A 14,175-nucleotide genomic window follows, 5' to 3' on the forward strand; every position below is an offset into this window, starting at 1 on the left:
CCGTATATTGTTCATAATTTGCTATTGGCAAATTGACGTGAATCCTATTTCATGGAAAGCAGAACTGACTGCATTTTGTTGCTGACATGCAGCTCCCATAATCAGAATGGTCAATGATGCAATACCACACTAACTGGTGACCTAAAGAGCCACTGCTGCTGCACAGTAAACAGTAAACCTGAGCAGGTTTTATTTTAAAGCAGATTTGTCCTGTAGGCTTAAATAGTTTTCTTCTCATTCCAGGATATCACATGACAATCAAAATCTTTTCACGTTTATTTGAAGTATCTCTGGAGCGAAGTCAGTGTATTATAGATAACTGCAACACACTGAACATGGGGTTACCCTTGAAGACCGCTCAGAAACTAAAACAGATTCTGAATGTACCATCATAAATAACTATTGGAATGCCTTTCTTTGACCAGGTGACTCCTTTAGTTTCTGCGTTGCACTGGTTACTAGTTCGCTTCTGATGCAAGTACTGAGTTGCTTTATGGATAACTTGAGTTATCCATAAGACTTTTCATTTTGTGGGATATGATTATCTGCAACACTGCTTCTCTCTGATTGATTCCTACCCATTTGGTAAGATCTAGCAGGGAGGCATGGTTTTTTTTTTTTTTTTAAGTATTCTTTATTTTTTCCCAACATAAAATATATCTTTCAAGAGCGAAGTCTCGATCCGGACATAGATAGGTACAATCACTTAAATATTAAAAAGTTCCATTCACAATTTTCCATTACATCTTTTAAAATTAAAAATCAGAACAAAAAAAATTTTTTTTAACATAAATTCTAGTATCTTGATCAGAACCATTCTATTATATCACCACCAATTTAATTTCCAAATAGATTTTATATATACATTTATAAATTCAATTGTATCTGGTTCTTTTCCAAGCTCCCTTCATTACGCCTTTTAACATCAATATCAAAACATAAAATTTTAAAAAATATTCTAACCTCTTGGTCTGATTATTTACCTTACAATTTTATCACCACACATCTTAGTTTCAAATTGACTACAGCTCTATTTTTTATTTCAATTTATAAATCAAAGTTCTATCCATATTTCTTAATCTCTAGACCCCTTCAGCAAATCTTTAAATCTTAAACTTTATCAATTTACCTTTAATTTAACATATTTCATATTACACAGATTTATCTCAAAATCCATATCCTCCTCCATTTCTCCTCCTATTGTTTGGCTGATTTCCAGCATGTTTTATTTTGGCTGATTTACAGCATAGTCACCTCCATACCTCCATCCATTGTTTGGCTGATTTCCAGCATAGTCTCTTCCAAATCTCCACCACTTGTGTAGCTGATAAACCAGCATGCTTTCCTCCATGCCTACTTCTATTATTTTAGCTGTTTTATTTTAACAAATTCACAGCATATTACATAAATTGCTTTTTCAACGCATTCACCCACAATTTTTAACTCAACATTATTTTAACAGATATCTTCTCACATATTTTCTCCTGGATTGTAAATTCCCTTTAAAGTCATCTCTCTTCATATTTATTTTAAAATTCAAAAATTCATTTAAACATTCAAAACATTTAAGAGCTCATATTCTCATTCAATCATTTATAATCTTATTTAATGACCAAATTAGTATATGTGTATTTATATAATCAAGTTTAAAAGTAATGGAAGTAAAAAGTAAAAAAGGAAACAGAGAGAGAGAGAAGAGAAAGAGGAAAAGTAAAGAGGAAAAAAAATAACAAAAGAGGGAAAAGAAAAGAAAGAAAACAAGGGAAAAAGGAAGAAGGAAAACACCTCATATTAGTATTCAGACTTCAGGTATGCATTAAACATTACATTTCCATTTTAATCAAACTATGTTATTTTTCTTATCTTGCAAGCCACTACTATATTCCATTTCTTCTTTCGTTTTTTCCAATCTGTCCAAAACTGTTCCTTTTCAATTTCAATATTATCAAAGTTAAAAGTTCTATAAAATTTAATTCTTTTGTGTCTTCTTTTCCATATATGGTATCGTCCTTTCTTTTGTTACCACGCCCTTTTCTTTTGTTGCTGCGCTTATTAGTTCAATTATAATTGTTCCATTTTATTTCTTCTTTCTTTCCATCAATAAAACATCCACTAGACAGATTGGATATCTCCAGAGTCAAACCTCCTTGATTATTGCCAAAGTAATCCAGTTTAAGTAGCAAGACATATAGTTTCTCTTCCAAGCCGCAAGCAATCCACAATTGCACTTTCACTTCATCACGGCATCTCCATTTTGTCTATTGTATAATTATCCGCTTGTCTTTTCTCTTTGTTTTAAAAAGTTCCTGTTTATCGCCTCTTTCCTCTTTCTCTCTTCAAAAATAGTCCATTCCCATTTAAAAAGAAGAAATTTTTAAAGTTTTGTAACTTTCCAAAAAAAACGATCATTCCAAATCGGTCAGTGATAGCAATAATTCATTAATGGGTCTTTTCCTCCTGTAAAGTATTTTACTAGATCTTCTTGCCCCGGTAGTCTATAGCCGCTAATTAAGGCTAGGGACACACTTGTAAATATCCGTGATTGTGGGGGCTTCCTCTGGCCCCGAGGAACTTGCCTGTTCCTCTCGGCCATCCAAGGGGTCCCTCTCTTTCCCCCTGTCCCTACAGGACAGGGTAGGTCCGCAGACCTGTCGGCGGCTCAACAGATGGGGTTTTCACGGGGCTCGTGAGAACCCCACCATTTCCCCAACTGGATTGCCGCAGTGCCAACCGGAAGTCGTCGGAGGCATGGTTTTGTGGTCCGATCACAAAAGAACCGCACCAGAGATGGGCCTTCTCTGAAGCCATTCCTACTGTTAGGATTAGCATTAGTCAAATGAGTCACTGAATGCCCAGATATAGGAAAACATATAAATGCCCCACAAAAAAAGCTGCCAAACTTTGAACTATTATGTCAGAAATGGACAATCCTGAATAGAATTTGCACCTCACACAACATCTGCACAGACTGTTTAAATGGGACATAGTATCATCCACCCAGTGTGACTGGGGTCCCTTGTCAAATTGTAGATCACATCGTGACTGGCTGTAAGGTGAGGGCATATACCAGTCCAGTATCTGATTTTTTTAATATAAACAATGCTGCGCTTCAATAGATGGCCTAGAGTCAGTGGTATTTCAAATAGATCATTTTAACATTTAAGTTTATTGTGTTTTACTAATCTAGATGAAATGTTGATCTATATTGCTGGTCCATCTATGATATGCCATATGCTAAATAAATAAGTGTGAAGATTAGTATCTCTTCTGAATTCCACACTGACTCTACAAGACATTAGAAAAGCCATAAAACCTGGATTCATAACCCACTTGGTAAGTATTATATGGCATTTCGTGTTCCTTAAATGGCATATTATATTTCTGAGTTCTGTTGTGGATGCTTTTCCAATAAAACATTTGCCTTCACTACTGGAATTTATGCAAACGCAGTGGGTGTCTGGAGATTGAAACAAGTATTATTTCTGTTCAGGAGGCATCCTTGTCCCTTTCCCAGATATTCTGCTCCAGTTCCATTCCTTTTGCTCTCTTTACTTTCATCCAGTCATCAATCTTTCTCAGAAGAAATTATTGTTGAGATGGAATCTCTCTTTAGTATTTTCCTCTTTAAAGTTACTTTCCTGACATTTATTCAATTTTTTTATTCTCATTTTTTTCTCCACCTCTTGACCTTACTTTCGTACACAGAGGGTGCTTTTTTATTTCTCTCTACAATTGAAAAACATGCTTGGGATTAGTAGTATATAGGAAAAGCATTTTTCCATAGAACAGGATAAGCAACTTTGTCCTTCAGATCACCAGGATGCCTCAGGGCATGGGACAACTCGTCCCAATTCCTTTCTATAACCTAATGTTTCAGAGACTAATAAATCAGCTTTAGACAACTTCAGCTAAGAATCAATTTTACCTTCCCAAGAATTCTTTAATATCTATGCTGTACTTTCTAAGCTATTTTGCTCAAGACACAAAAGATCTCTTTATTCTAGATATATTAGTTTATTCATCAGAGTAGAGGAATATTCACATCTCTGTGAGAACTACTGTATATCAAGAAAGGAATTTCTTTTTAACAGGAACTTAAAAGTAGAAACACAATTTAAACCATAATTTAATTATGTTTTATGGCAATGTTCTTCTTTAATCAGCTTCTGAAAAACTAAGGGAAAGGCTCTGTTCCCTCTTATAAAGTCTTATTCCTGTTAAGCATAAGAGCAATTACTACAGGGTTTCCTGAGTTTGTTTAATATGGTTGCTATTTTACAGATAAAGATATACACATATCATTTCACATTTTTTCAAGTATTACTCTATTTTGTCAAAATTCATTTTACATTAAAGGAAAAAAATCCCAAAGCTGTATTAATCTCATATATTAAACTGTCATGAACATGTATAGTTTTGCACACAACTATCATGCCCCTGTCGGAGTCTGACTCAGATGGAAGAGGAATAGCTGACAGAGAGTGAGAGAGTGGCTCCATTGGTTGTGGAGGAAACTGGAGAAGGGCAAAGTCAGGCTGGGCAGAGCAGGGGAGAGTTAGAACAAGGGAGAGGGGGTTCTGATGAAGACCAAAATTCACCCCCTCCTCATCCTACGGCACGCAGGGAAGAACAGAGAAGAGAGCAACGTGGGTTGTGTGGCTTATGAGGGAGGAAAGGGCCCCGATCCAGAGGTGGGTTTCAGCAGGTTCTGACCAGTTCTGGAGAACCGGTAGCGGAAATTTTGAGAACCGGTAGTAAAAATCCTGACTGGCCCTGCCCCCATCTATTCTCTGCCTCCCAAGTCCTAGCTGATCAGGAGGAAATGGGAATTTTGCAATAACCTTCCCCTGGATTGGAGACAGAATGGAGATTTTACAGTATCCTTCCCCTGCCACGCCCACCAAGTCACACCCACAGAACCGGTAGTAAAAAATTTTGGAACCCACCACTGCCCCGATCCCCTTCACAAGATACACCTGGAGCTGGAGTTTAAAAGGAGAGGCAAATGGGAAGGGGCAGTTGTCGGGAACAAACACTGAGTTCATGTTCATGTTGTCTGCTTTATTTGAGTTCCTGGCATCCTCCCAACTGGTTTAATTTACGGCTGTGCTACTTCAATTCTGGAATTCCTTATCTTGCTTGCCTGCCAGATTAATTACCTTATCTTGCCCTGTTGGATTTATGGTTGGACGTTTTGTCTGCTTATAGATTTGTGGAAGGGTTTTGCTCAGGGATGAAATGTAAAATTTGTTACTACTGGTTCTGTGGGTGTGGCTTGGTGGGGGAGTTAATGTGACTGGGTGGGCATGGCCAACTTTTTTTTTTTAACTTTTCAAAGCATTTTTTCTAACGCTTCGAAAAGCCTCTGCCAATCAGGCAACTCAGCTGGGATCATCAGAGAGGCATTTTAAAAAATATCTCTCTGTCGATCAGGCAACTCACCTGGGAGTTGCCAGAGACTTTTCAAAGCATTTTTTTACCACCTCTTCGGCCAAGAAGTTGCAGAAAAAAATGCTTTGAAAAGCCTCTGATGATCCCAGCTGAGCCGCGCGATCTTCAGAGGTTTTTTTTTACTTTTAAAAGCATTTTTTTCTTCAGAAGAGGTTGTAGAAAAAATGCTTCTAAAAGTTTAAAAAAAGCCTCTGATGATCATGCGGCTCAGCTGGGCATGGTGGGGGGAGGGGCGCAGGGATTTTTGCTACCGGTTCTCCGAACCACCCACCGCCATCGCTACCAGATCGGGGGATCCTATCCGAACCGGGAGCATTTCACCCCTGGTTTTTCTCCAGACTGGAGAGTAAAGGGACGTTGGGGGCAAAGTTTGGAGCTAATAAAGGGACTTGCACTTATTTTCTGGCTGCAGATGCCCCGGGTCATCACAACAACTTAACAATTTAAACTTTCATGAACATCTATAGTTTTGATTATAGCTTACCCAACACATTTTTGTGCTACAACAGGCTTTAGAAATCACATCCTTTCACCTGAAAAAACACCTGGAACAGCTCTAACAACCCATTCTAGCACAACACTTTCTGCTTCTTCACAATCAGGGGTGAAATTCGACTGGTTCGGACCGGATTGCATGTACCGGTAGTGGCAATTTTAAATGGTTTGTTGTTTGTATAAAAGTTTTTTATTTTAAAACAAAAAAACAAAACAAAACATAAAAACGTTCATCATTCTATACAATCACAGACAGTATATCGATTGGTGACCTTCTTTTGTGCTCCTCCCCTCTTCTAATTATCACTAGACGTCCCAAGTTCATTTCCTTTAAAAATTATATCACTTAATTTATATCAACTTCCACTTATTACATAATTATCTCCAAGATTTATTGTCAATCCATTGATAAAATAAGTCCCATATCAAATAATATTGTTTATCTTCCTGTTCTCTAATTTCAAAAGTCAGTTTACTCATTTCAGCACATTCAATCATTTTGTTAATAATTTCTTCATCAATAGGTATCTTTTCTCCTTTCCAATTTTTAGCAAATACAATTCTAGCCACTGTTAAAAGATTCACAATTAAATATTGCAATTCTTTATTATAAGTCTCTGGTAAGATCCCTAATAAAAATATCTGGTTTAAAGTCAATATGTCTCTTTGTCATTTTTTCCAACCACGTGTGTATCTTAGTCCAATATCTCCTTGCTTCTGCGCATGTCCACCTTATGTGGTAATAAGTTCCTGGAGTCTGGTGACACTTCCAACACTTCTCCGATTTATTCTGGAACATTCTGGCTATCCTCGTCGGGGGTAGATGCCACCTGTAAAACATCTTATACAAATTCTCCTTATATGCTGTAGACATTATCATTTTATAATTATGTGACCACAATTTTTTTTGCCATTTCTCTAAGTCAATACCATATCCAAAATTCTTCCCCCATGCTATCATTGATTCTTTAACTTGTTCTTCCAATTTTACCTCTAACAAATAACCATATAATTTTTTAATTACATAGTCATCAGGACCCATTAAAATCTTATCTAAATTAGTCAAAGCATTGTAAAAACCTTGTTTGAGATCTTCTCGATATCTGGTAAATATTTGCATATATGAAAACCAGTCCATCTTACATCCCTGTTCTTCTATTTCTTGCTTTAATTTGAGTTCACCCTTTTCATCCAACAATTCCCTATATCTAATAATTTGTTCCCTTCTAAATGTCACTGGATAAGAAAAAGCTTCAATTGTAGAAACCCAGATTGGAATCTTCAAGTAGTGGTATTTTTTAACCTTCTCCCAATTCAACAATAAAGCTTCACGGATCTGTTGTCTTCTAAAATACCCCTGTATTTTAGTTCCTTTGTACCATAGAAAGGCATGCCACCCCATCAACAAATCATGTCCCTCCAAATTCAACAATCTAGCATTTCTCAGAGTTATCCATTCTTTAATCCACATTAAGCTAGCTGCTTGGTAATACAGTTCAAAATTAGGTAGACCAAAACTGCCCCTTGTTTTAACATCTTGTAACAGCTTAAGTTTTATTCTTGCCTTCTTTCCCTGCCAATATCTTTCCTTGCCTTCAATACCATTTTGTTCAAATCTGCAAAAAATTCCTTGTCTAACTTTATTGGGATTGTCTGGAATAAATGTAACAATCTAGGCAAAATATTCATCTTAATTGTTGCAATACTACCTATCAAAGATAACTGCAAGTTTCCCCATTTCACCAGGTCTTGTCCTATCTGTTGCTTAAGCTTGTTATAATTATTTTCTTTTAATGAGCTACACCTTGCTGTTAAATGTATCCCCAGGTATTTTATCTTGTTTATGACCTGCATCTTTGAAATCGCCATCAATTCTTCTTTTTGCTTTTTCAACATATTTTTAGTCATTATCTTTGTCTTGTCTTTATTAATTTTCAGGGCAGCGACTTTCCCAAACTCTCCAATATTTTCTATGAGTTTATTTATTGATGTTAATGGCTCTTCAATAATAAAGACCAGGTCATCTGCAAAAGCTTGCAATTTATACTCTCTTCTAATTTTCAAACCTTTTATCTCTTTTTCTTCTCTGATATCTGCTTTTCAGGATGCGCTTCATAATATTCTAAAGTGTCCAACATTATTCTTATATTATCTCTAATTTGTCTTTTTGGAAGAAATCCATTTTGATCCGGATGTATAAAATTATTTAAATATCTCTTAAGTCTTTCTGCCAATATTGAGGCAAAGATTTTATAATCTGAGTTTAGCAAGGATATAGGCCTATACTTTTTGATTTGTTGTGGGTCTGTATCTTCTTTGTGAATCAATGTAATATAAGCCTCAGTCCATGATTTGGGTATTTCCTTTTTTGTCATTACTTCATTCATAACATCCAATAACGGAAGACATAAAGATTCTTGTAGTATCCTGTAATATTCAACCGGCAAGCTATCTGGTCCTGGTGCCTTTCCATTTTTCTGCTTTTTGATTGCCTCTGTTAATTCCATCATCGTTATATTCCCTTCCAACATCTCCTCGATGTCTTTAGGAATCTGTGGTAATTTTGCTTTTTGTAAATACCTTGCCACTTTTTCATCATCTATTCTTTCTCTTTTATAGAGTTGTCTATAGTATTCTTGTATTATTTTCCCCATCTCTTTATTTCCATGCTTACTTTGTCCTTGGTCATCAATTAATTGTATTATTTTTGATTCTCTTTCCTTTTTCAATTTATATGCTAGCCATTTTACTGCTTTATTCGCATTTTCGAAATAATTCTGTTTTGCATTTCTTATTTTTTGAGCTAGTTCTTCCTTCTCCAGTAGACCCATTTTATGCTTTATTATATCCATTTTAATTTTGACCTCTTTCTTATGTGGGTCTTTCTGGAGTTCCTTTTCATATTTTTTATAATCATCAGTCAACAATGGTTTGTTGAACTGGTAAAAACCACCCCGGTTGGCCCCACCCACCCCGGCTGCTCGCCAGCTCACCGCTCACCCCTTTTGGCAGCTTGCAGCTCACCCCTTCCGGTCCCGGTTGGCCCCACCCATCCCCACCCTATATATATTGCCTTTGCCATGCGGCCCAGCTAATCATCTCACCAGTTGCCTCTCCTGCTCACCTCACCAAAGGTAAGCAATGCATGCCGTCCGTTCGCCCTTCACCTTGGGTCAGGGGCCAGGGGCCAGGGACGCGCCATTCCCCGAGGCCCTGGAGCTCCTGCACACCTCAACCGGGTCAGGGAATACGCCATTCCCTGGCTCCAGCAGGGCCCTGGAGCCTTCACCGCCCGCTGCCTGCTCTCCCTTCACCACGCGACACGTCCTTACCTTCCTCCCATGGCTGGCTGCCAGGGAAGGGAAGCCAGGGCTGAGCCATCACCATTGGGCTCCCCTCCAGCCTGCATCTTTCCCCCCCTTGTTGCAAGATGCCTGCAGCCGCCACCACTTATTTTTGGTGCAGCTGGATGCTTCTTGCACTGAAAAAGAGACGGCGGTTGCAGGCTTATTGCAGCGAAAATTACCGCAGCTGCTCTGCTTCTTGAACATGTTGTCGCCACCCAGTTCCATGCGCTGTCCGCGCACACACACATCGTTGCCTGCTGCCACTGCACCAGAAGGACTTGCCTGGGCTCCTTCCAGCACAGTGCAGTGGCAGCAGGCAATAGTATGCACCAGTGTGGCCAGGGCATGGAACAGGGTGGCGACACGTTCAAGAAGCGGAGTGGCTGTGCTAATTTTCACTGCAATAAGCCTGCAGCCACCGTCTTTTTCAGCGCAAGAAGCATCCAGCTGCACTGAAAGCAAGAGGCAGCGGCTGCAGGCATCTCGCAACAAGGGGGGTGAGATGTGGGCTGGCGGGGAGTCCAGTAGCGATGGCTCAGCCCTGGCTTGCCTTCACCTCTGCCTGCCACCAGCCACCATGGGAGGAAGGTAAGCTCAAAGAAAGAGGTGGTCGTGGGGAAGGAAGCGAGACTAGGGCCAGGGCCTTTGAAGGAGGGGAAACGGGACTGGCGAAGGGAGAGTGGGAGGCCTTTGACAGATTAGGCCAGGCCTGGACAGGAAATAGGTAGAATAGAAATTCAAAAAATTTTTCTACTGGGTTCTGTGGACGTGGCTTGGTTGGGGGGGGGGTCATGTGACTGAGTAGGCATGGACGTGAGTAATGTCAAGTTGGCCACACCCACTCATTCACAGGACCACCACCAGCAAGCCATGCCCACAGAACCAGTAGGGAAAAAATTTAAATTTTACCCCTGTTCACAATCCTCCAGAGTTGAATATCAGCAACTGTGTTGATTGTTCAGAATTACTAAAGAAGCTTAACTTTCAAATTATAAAGAGGGGCAAAGAAGCTGAAAATAGATTAGTGGAATTCACCTGGACAGTATTTCCTGTCGTCGTCCCCACCCCCAACTTTAATAATTGGAAAATGCTATTCTACTACTTTCAATTATATCAAGTGAAGAAAGAGAATTGCCAAATGAAATACAGTCTAAACTTCATTTCAGAAATCAGTGTATCTTATATATTGGGACAGCTACTGGTGCACTGCAGAATAAGGAAGGCAAAAGAATAAAATATTTATTTTAAAGAAATGGCAAATAAAATCCAATAAAGGAACAATAGATTTTCATAAAGTGTGCACATCCTAATTCCAGAGTCTTCAATGCAGGAGTATAAATGTCTCTGGATATCATCTAACAATTTTTGTTTGGTGACCAGCAATCCCTGTCAGTTCCCTTGGCAGCCATAGTGCTCACACATAGTGCGCTCACAATTCCAAATTATCACTAGCCAGAAAGGTTGGAGAGACACCTGTCCTAATTTACATGCATAAAAACATAATCACTTTAATTGAAATAGTAGTCTCCAGTGAGAAATGTATCCAGGTGATCAAAGTGCTAGTTCAAGAAGTCTCAGAAGAAATCTTCTGACCATATTTGTTATGTCCACGCAGGGATGAGCAGAGACTTTTCTTCTGCCATGCAGGTGCGGGACATACTGTATTTTAATGTTATTGGTTAAAGGCTGATAGTTTTCCTTTAAAAGGGGCTATCAGCCAGAAGTTGCATGTTGGTTTTACTGAGTCATTATCTGCAATAAACATTGCTGCTGGAAGTTTGGCTTTTCATCTGTATTCCTACTCCCACACATTCCAATATTGGAGGTGAAACAGATGTGAAGTCTCATTTGAGATTTAATTTTAAAGGTATTCTAGAGCACAGCAGGTAAACCTGGGCTTAATAGATTAGAGGCTGAAATGTGCTTTTCTGGCCTTGGACTATCTAACTTCCTGTAGAAATGTCATCAACTTTTCCAAAGATAAATATTTGCCATAGTTACTTCAGTGTTACTCTTTGACTACTTACAAAGTTCACTACAAATAAAGGTCCTTCCAAGTTGACATTTTTATTTTTCTTCCAACATGGGGAAGCGTATCCCATTTTACATTTTACTGGCCTTGATTCCTGCTCTTGTAATTTCAGATATTTTGATAAATCCATTAAGAAACATTAAGGTATGTAGCTAAATATATGAAGTCACCTACTTATTTCCTCAGAATTTTTTAGCTTTAAGCAACAACTGCAAATCCACTATCTCGATCCTTCAAGACGTCTTCAGCCTTCAACCAGCATGCTTAATTTGGCTCAAATTCTAAAGTTCATGGAAACTGGTTGCCTATGAAATTTCGTGCCCTGAGCTGCCTGGCTCAGACGTGCTGCATTTGAATATGAAGCAGGCAAAGTTATGCTAGTTTATGACAATAATGAAGATTTGATTTGAAGCCAGTAAGGTGCTTTGGTCCCTCACAACACCTGTCAGCAACTCCCTGAGTGGCTGATAGGTGTCCTAAGAGGGACTGTGTTGGATCCAGACTTGATTTAGCTTCTTTGGATTCATATGCTGTACATCATGTTGCATAGTTCAACATTTTGGGGGGGAAGCCACTGAACTGAGAAAGAATGAATCAGATAAAGCAAGGAGTACTTGCATCTATGAGTGTGTAATCGTGGGATGTTTGAAAGGGATACATAGTGGTACATACATACATACATACATACATACATACATACATACATACATACATGAGAGAGCTATCCACCACACCTGGATTCATACGTAAGTTACCAAAAATTGAATTGAGGCAGCTCCACAGACATGGGAAGAATATGAAATCAGTCTAGTATTCAGTGCCTCTGAGGAACACCAGAAAAACTATAAGGTAAAGGTATTTATCCTAGTTAGTATGGTAATTTATGGTATATTTACCAGATGTTTGTTATTTTCTGCTCATGTAATTAATGTTTTGAAATTAGACAAGCTGATAAGCTGGTGGGGCTTTGTTTGGTAAGAACCCAGCCAAGGTTATGCCTACTGATTATTCAGACTTCATTTTATGGAAGCTCTCATTTATTATGATGCTCTCACTTAAAATGAAGAGAAATGTGTAATAACATACAACTATTATGCAGCATTTTTGGTAAAATATGGCATCTGTTGTTTGGCAATAATTAATCCTTTTTTTCACTCTTTATTTATAGGAGAGAAGTACCACTGATGTGGTAAGTAACCTTTGCTGGGCTTAAAGAAATCATTTATTCAGCTAGAAAGTTGTTTATTTCTTCAGAAATCAGTCCTCTTGTGTTAAGGGATGTTTTAATGCTGAGCAAACGAAATATTTCATTCACTCTTGCAAAGTACCCATCACATGCAAGTGTGCAAAGGCATCATCACTCACTTTTATGAAGGAGACTACCTCATGCATGGATTCAGGGGGTAACAAATATCTGTTTGCGTTCCCTTCATGGAAAGAAAGTAAAATTTCTTAAAAATACAAAACAACTGTGAGGATCAGAGATAAAAATCTGACCCACAAATTCCCCCATTATATAGTCCATTATATAGTTCTCTAGATGTGGCCTTTGGATTTCATTTTAAAAAATAACAGGAATGGAACAAGAAAATGATTGGGGTCAGTTGTAATTTAATTAACATTTTGTCAGTAAATAAAACATTAATCAAATGTAATTAGCATTAAAATAAACACTACTTATGTAACGTGAGGCATAGAAAGATGCTTGTGCTATCTGAAATAAAAGTGTTTAAAATGAAGATAATATATTAGCAGCACATTTCTGGATAACCATGTGACTTTTCTATTCTCTAGCACACTCACGCCATAGAAATCTACTGGGTGAAAATAGACTGCAGTGTTACTTCCAGGTTTTCCCGTAATGTCATCACTAGTCGAGCTGTGAATCGTGCCAATGTGTCCAAGGAAGCTCAGTTTGATGTGGAGCTCCCCAAAACAGCCTTCATTTCAAACTTTACCTTGTATGTGCATTATTTTCCTATTTTTATATGCTTTGGAGATCAGTCTAGCAATAATTAAGCCATTCAGATACTGTTAACAGAATAACTACCATGAATCATAGAGTTACAGAAGACGTTGTTGCCACCTAATCCAATTATGTGCTCAAAATAGGAAACCTAAAACTAAGGCCACCCTCATAACCTCTCCATTCTTACCAATCTAGATAACTGATTCCATCACAGCATTTTTCTTACCTTCATTCTTTTTAATGATCATCCAAAATGTGGCCTCCTGTTGCATAAGCTCTTCTGAAATAGACATGCCCTCTGGTTAGAGTTTCTACCAATCTGCTCTGCAATATCCAGAGAAGGCCTTCCTTCATCTTTCTTCAGTATGTTTTCAGTCCTATAGAGGCAGCATTCTTTCCAGTCTCTTTGTTATACCTCTCAAATATCTCCTTTACTTGATGAACTGAAGCAAAAAAATCCCAATAACATCTCTGCACACATATTCCGATATCCAATGTATCTTTCAACAGGACAGTTGATGGTGTCACTTATCCTGGAATCCTAAAGGAAAAAGAAGCTGCCCAAAAACAGTATCAACAAGCAGTTTCCAGACTGCAGGGCTCGTGAAGTAAGTATGTGAGGCTACACTGAATCTGTTTCCTCATTTCATTTCCTGTCTAAGTATTTATTCAATAAACAGATGCTAAATAAATGAACAAAGTGCAAATGAAAGTATTAAGTGGTGGGCTATATGAGCATGAGGAAATGTGATCATCGCTTGAATCTTATGAATCTTACTATGTTTAACATGTGAAGGGTTGTTGGAAGAAAAACAGAGAAATTCAGTGTTTCAGTAACATTGCATCATCCAGCAAAGTTACTTTTCAATTAACTTATGAAG

This window comes from Pantherophis guttatus, chromosome 2, assembly GCF_059756535.1.
Source record: "Pantherophis guttatus breed Tessera chromosome 2, ASM5975653v1, whole genome shotgun sequence".
NCBI classification, from domain to species: domain Eukaryota; kingdom Metazoa; phylum Chordata; class Lepidosauria; order Squamata; family Colubridae; genus Pantherophis; species Pantherophis guttatus.